Below are 6,642 nucleotides of genomic sequence, written 5' to 3'. Positions count from 1 at the left end.
GCCAAACTCCACTGTATTCTCAGTGTTAGACGCCAAAAGTTCATTCTGGCAGATTTCTTTGGATCATAAGTCTTCCCTACTGACTACTTTCAGTACGCCATTTGGAAGATTTAGATTTCTTCGGATGCCCTTTGGCATAAATTCAGCCAGTGAGGTCTTTCAGCGTGCTATGGAACAAATCTTTGTTGGCTACCCGTGCGCAGTTATAGTTGACGACATCATTGTGGGGGGCAACGGCGAGCAGGAACATGATGCAAATTTGAAAAAAGTGTTAGACCGTGCCCGTGAAGTGAACTTGAGACTGAATCCCCAAAAGTGCAAATTCCGCCTGAGTGAAGTGAGCTATGTTGGTCATATTTTCACAAGCAAGGGACTACAACCTGACCCAGCTAAAACAAAAGCAATCACAGAAATGCAGCCGCCAGACAACGTTACTGCACTGCAGCGCTTCCTGGGTATGATCAATTACATAGGAAAATTCATACCAAACCTCAGTGAGTTGTCTGCACCCCTGCGTGAGCTGACCTGTAACACAGAGTGGTGCTGGTTTAAACAGCATCAGGATGCTTTTGAAGAGCTGAAGCACAGGATTTCTAGTCCACCCACCCTGAAATACTATGACGTCCACAAACCTGTCACACTCACCTGTGATGCTTCCCAGTTTGGACTCGGAGCTGCGTGTCTTCAAGAAGATGCTCCTGTTGCGTACGCTTCGCATACTCTCACACAAACAGAAGTGCGCTACGCGCAGATTGAAAAGGAGCTTCTGGCTGTGGTATTTGCGTGCACTAAATTCAATGACTACATATATGGTAAACAAATTAACATTAAAACGGACCACCAGCCATTGGTTACCATCCTCAACAAGCCTATCCATGTAGCGCCAGCAAGGCTGCAACGCATGATGCTAAGATTGCAGAAGTACAACTTCACAATCACATACAAGAAAGGAAAACACATGTTCCTTGCCGACACATTGTCACGTTCTCCCAGAGACTCACAGGACGAACTCACTGATGACGGAGCTGACTTCGAGGTCATGTCAATTCAACACATCTCGTCTTCCAGAATGAAAGAGCTTCAAACTCACACAGCACAAGATCCTGTCCTGACCACTCTACAGTATTATCAAGTCAGGATGGCCCTCTAGCCAATCAAAGCTGTGAGTTCTTCGTGATTCGTGAGTATTTTCCTTTCAGGGATGAGCTCACGGTCGAAAAAGGGGTACCCATGAAGGGACAGAGAACGGTTGTTCCAGAGTCATTACGCAGCGAATATATCACCATTATTCACAGAGGTCACCCCGGCCTTTATGCAACCAAACGCAGGGCACGAGGCATTGTGTTCTGGCCTTCTCTAACCAAAGACATTGAAAAGAAGGTACTGTCGTGCTCTGTCTGTAACAGTATGAGACCCCATCAACAAAAAGAGCCTCTTCACTTACACGACATTCCTGAACTTCCGTGGTCAAGTGTGGCTACAGATATCTTTGAGTGGAATGGTCAACACTATCTTGTACTAGTTGACTCCTATTCAGGATGGTTCGAAATTGATCTGCTTCATGACCTATCCTCCAGTACAGTGATCACAAAACTCAAAAGGCATTTTGCAGTTCATGGGAGTCCGCATAAAGTCTTTTCAGACAATGGTACCCAGTTTTCAAGCCAACGGTTCAAGGAATTTGCTGCTGACTGGGATTTTACACACACCACCAGTAGCCCTGAGTATCCACAAGCTAACGGGCTAGCCGAGAGGGCAGTGCGGAGTGCTAAACATCTGATGGAGAAATCCAAAAGGGATGGCTCGGATGTCTTTCAAAACTTGCTCAACCTCAGAAATATTCCACGAGATGAGACACTGGATTCACCAGCGGAGAGATTAATGTCGAGGCAGACGCGCACAACTCTGCCAATCAGCAAGTCCATTCTGGTGCCAGCTTCAAAGGACAATGTTGCTGTCAAGACTCAACTTTCAAGGAAGAGACATTGTCAAAAGACATACTACGACAAGTCCAGCAGAGCTCTCCGGCCGCTCTTACAAGGTGAGGTAGTGAGACTTGCTACTTCTAAGGGCCATGACAGAATCGGGCTCGTCAAACAGCTCTGTGAGGAACCAAGGTCATATCTTGTGGAGACTGAAGGAAAAGAGTACAGACGAAACCAAAAACATATCCTTCCTGTCACGGAGCCTCAACCACATCGGTTTAAGCACAGCGATGTGTCGTTTCCCTTTGTCCAGACCCCCGCTGCCAAATCTCAGCAACAACACTCCACTACAAGTGAAGCCAAAGAACAAAACGCCACACAAGGAACCGAGACGCAGCCTTTGAATGAACAGTCATCAAGAATTCTTTCTGCAGTTCCATATGTGACCAGAGCAGGTCGTCTTTGCAAACCAAACCCTAAATACTTGGAATAGAGGAAAAAAAAGAGGAAGAAACAGTTCAGTAATTTAGTAACAAAATTTTCATTTTGTAAGTATTGACATTATAACATGTTAAAATGTGTGTTAAATAGAGAAAAAAAAGTTGTGTAAATGGACACTTATTCTCAGCTTAAGCAGACTGTTAAATGTGTTTCTTATAAAGATAAATACTTTGAGTTAACTTAAAATGTGAGGAAATTTTTAGAATACTTTTCATTAAAGAAGGAGGATGTAGAACATAGTACTCTGTAGCTTTAAATCCAAACAGACCAAGTTGTAAAAGTTGGCTTCTACGCATGCGCCGGAATGTGATAGGGTGATGAAGTTACGCACCTGTATGTAATGTCCCCTGCATCTCTTCCAGTAAAGATATACTCTGTTAAACAAATCTTTGCCTTGCCGCTCATCATTCAACAGGGTCCAAAGCTCCTCCCACTTCTTGTAATTTGTTAAAAAGGGCAGACCACATTCTTGCAATAAAAACACATCTGACTTAAAAGATTTTAGTTAGGATAGAGTACTCTGTGCTCGTATATTGCTCCTCACACTTCTCACATTTATGGTGGAGATAGTGAGAGCCATGAGCAGTATAGTTAAAAGGGTGAGACATTTAAAACAAGAAAGAGACTACAGAAATCAAATTAAAATCATGTTATTTCTTGTTGCAATTGCCTTTCCTTTTCCCCAGAAAAACTGGGATCAGGAGGGCAAATGCTCGCCGCCTCCAAATCTGCAGAGTGAACCTCTTGCAGTTCCTTTGGCGACGATGTTCTTAGCTTAATATGCAGAAAAGAGACTTCATTTGGAGATTCTGCGGGCCACATACAGTCTAGATCTTCCGAAGAGGAACTATCTACCGATGCGCTGCCCTCAGCCTTTTCTCCTGTCAGAAACAGAGATCTCGCAGACCTTTTCTGCACTTGAGCATTTGGGAGAGATCAATCAGTTTCACTCCCACTGTCCACCACACTTAGCTCCGAAACTGTTTGTAGGGAGGAAGCCGTTTCCTCCTCTTCGTCCTCCATTTTGTCTTCATTTTCATTTGGAGGAGTGGCTTCCTCCCCCTGATCAACTGCCATGTTTGACTCCGCCCCTGTGGCCGCCCCACTTTCTCCTTCCTGTCCAAGCCCCGAGGCTGGCTGAGGATTTGAATTCCCCGCCAAAACCTCGGGGCCCCCCTCCTCAATCGTTTGTTCTTTTGGTGGGGCGGCCATTTTGTTGCTCTTTAATTTGTTGGCAAAACTTTTAGGGCAATCTCTGTAGAGATGGGATGATTCTCCACAGAGGTTGCACTTCCTGCACACTACTTCTTGACATGCCTCGGCGAGATGTCCAAGTTGGCCACACTTGCGGCATAGCTTGGGCATCCCTTGGTAATGGATGTAGCCTCTATTCTCTCCCAACACAATCATTGAAGGAATTTGACTGAGGCCATGGTAGCTGTTGGGATCTGCCCATTGTTTGATGGGCACTCTCCACGCACAGCTCCAGATACCGTCTTCGTCTAAAACCTTGACTGGTTGTCCGCGAATAGAGCAATATCTTGTCAACCACACAGAAATGTCCTGTCCACTTACTGTTTCATTAAACATCCTGATAATCACAACTTTCAGTGAATTATCAGTCAGTTTTTCCACAGTGAACATGGAAAAATTGGCTTTAAACATTTCAAAACGAGACCAAAAAGTATTTAATAAGGAAGCTGAAGCAAAACTTACGTCAAAGCCATGATTCAGGGGCAGAGTCAACAAACAGTTTATGTCCGGAGCCTTAAAACCAAGAATTTGTTGGATGAACTTCCTGGAAAAATCCAGTCTGGACATCGCCAGGAGAGTTCCATCCTCTTTTGCTTTGAATTTAAAACGCACGCTGTGGTGCCTCCTCATGCCGGCACGAGCAGCCGACATGTTGGAGGCACCACCAGCAAGCGGCTGCTAAAACAATAAATTAATACAATAAATAGATAAATTAATTAAAACCTGCTTACCTTAAAACAAGATGAGTCCTCGTAAAAACGATTCGTCCCCTAAAAGCCGCTTGTCAATGTACCTCCTGAAGGCTGTATGTCCCGTGTGACAAGCAACACACGAGACAAAGGTCCCACAAGAGGCGATCGCTGTCTCAACCGTCAGACCAGACCACTTGATCTTAGCCAAAAGGCCAAGAAGCGATGACACAATGACGCAGCGGCAGGGGAGCCGGCAAAGGCGACGCCCATCTGGAAAGCGGTGGGGGGGGGGGGGGAGGGTTGGCAAAGGCCGTACGTCGTAGAGACCTGAAACTTTGAGGGATGGTACTAGCCAATCGCTCTACAACATCACCAAGGCTGACCCCGATGGGCCCGGCGGTGGCGCTACAGCCACCGAAAGTACGAAATGGCTCGTAGCTCCCAAACCGCACGCCGCAGAACCAAGTGTCTTATATCATCGGAATCCTTGGCTCGAGCCGAGCGAGACGCACGCCTCGGATTCGAAGGTTGCGCTGGCAAAATTTTCGGCTATTTGGGATTTTGCACACTAGTCCTAGGTCTTTTGCCCGATCTGGCCCAAACCAGTGCAGAAAGATTCTCTGGAGTCTGACTGTCCGTCCAGATCGGAAAAAAAGTGGGAATTTCCATTCAGCTTGGCGGCGGCAGGCCGAAACCTACGGGGTGGGCGAGGCGGGGTCTGCTAGAACGGCTATAGCTCTTGGACGGAACGAGACAATTTCACCCAAGCCGGTACACCCGTGCACGGGCTCAGTCTGGGGTCAGGCGAGAAAGGACGTGGTGAAAGGCCACCTAGTGGCGCTTTAAAATGAAAAAGCAACAACATGAGAGCGGCTGTAGGCGAACGTATGTCGCGTGCTTTTTCACGCACGCACACGAGACAGTCGTACCATAGGACAGAAAACCTCCATCCGAACAACTTTGCCTTTGGGACCACTGCTGTCAATCAACTCGTCCGTTGAATATCAAAGTTTGTGTGAAAAACCACATTCAGCAAACCGGTCGCAGGTTTCGACAACCTCGATGAAAACAAACGCAGTTCAGTTCTCTGAACTCTCCGGGTCACTGGCTGACACAGCAGAAAGAGACAGAAACATAACAAAGCTGGTGCAACTTCACCCTTTGGGGCAGTGGGCGGCGCCACAAGCGTCAAGAACCGCACCCTTTTTCCCTCCACGTTATCTGCTTTTAACTAGTGTGTAGAGGGGAGAGCGCGAACGCAGTCCCCCACTACCTTAAATTATGCAGTCGAGATTCCCACATTTGGGGAATTCGCAGGGGTCAGCACAACCGGAGTGCAATGGCCGAGCCTCGCCCTGGGTGAACCACCTTCCTGATCATGGTGTCTCCCCTGCCAGGTAAGTATGAGTTGCCTGGCCTCCAGGCAGAGGCGCCCTATCCCCCTTCGCCATCCTCAAACACGGTGACCTTCCCCTCCCCCAAGAAAAGGAAGGGCGGGGCACCTTCCATTGCTTGACTGCTGCGTGCGTGCGTGGGTGACCTTGATTTGAATCAGGTGTCCCTAATCCATCCAACACAAACCCCTGATTCGACTCATCAGCTCGTTGGTAAAGACTCTCAAATAAGAGGCACATCAAAAAACGTGCTGTGACGGTGATGAGTCAGCCGGCCGGCGACCGACGCTTTTGTTCTTCTTTTTTGAAGAACTTGCTGCTTTCTCTGCAGCACGGTCATCGTTGCGTCACGTCATCGTCATTCTGTATGTGCTTCCTGCGTATTTCTGTATTTTCTGACAAAATTCCAGTGGTGTTGCTGGTTCTTCTATTAGTCACAACAATTCGCAGTCCCCAAAAAGGGGAAGCACACCGTTCCTGGAGGCACTGCAATACCAGGTCGATGCGTGGAGTGGACGGAGCAAGCCCCGGTTCCGGCTCCATGTGCCAAAAATCAATTTAATATGCAGTCCCCGGATAGGGGACGTATCAGATATTAAACTGATAAGAACAGATTTTTTTATTTCGAAAAAAGTTTTATTGTCACACATTCCATTCAAAACCACACAGTTCTTTTCTTTAAAACATACTTGTTTACACAGATTAAAAGCAACAATTTTACATTTCTAGTTAAAATCAGTCAGTGTAGTGTGTTGTGTAAAGTCCATGTATGCAAGTCAGTGTGGTGTTAAAAGGATAAATGAATGAAGAAAAATAAAAAGCAAATAAATACAAGCCAGTTAAAACACAATAAAACCATTCTGTTTAAAAATCTCT

At 46.5% G+C, this 6,642-nt stretch overlaps 1 non-coding gene and 1 pseudogene across 1 annotated transcript; both read right to left on the bottom strand.

Annotated features, from left to right (window-relative positions):
• Positions 1–5,613: 5,613 nt before the first annotated feature.
• Positions 5,614–5,777, bottom strand: LOC137079736 (U1 spliceosomal RNA). Its single transcript, XR_010905678.1, has one exon. It is a non-coding gene; the product is annotated as a U1 spliceosomal RNA (small nuclear RNA).
• A 450-nt stretch (positions 5,778–6,227) lies between these two features.
• LOC137080073 (U2 spliceosomal RNA) lies at positions 6,228–6,404 on the bottom strand (annotated as a pseudogene).
• Positions 6,405–6,642: the final 238 nt, after the last annotated feature.

This window comes from Pseudorasbora parva, chromosome 6 (genome assembly GCF_024679245.1).
Source record: "Pseudorasbora parva isolate DD20220531a chromosome 6, ASM2467924v1, whole genome shotgun sequence".
In the NCBI taxonomy this organism is placed as follows: Eukaryota; Metazoa; Chordata; class Actinopteri; order Cypriniformes; family Gobionidae; genus Pseudorasbora; species Pseudorasbora parva.
Note: the sequence above shows the minus strand (reverse complement) of the source record. Positions and strands in the feature narration are given on the sequence as shown.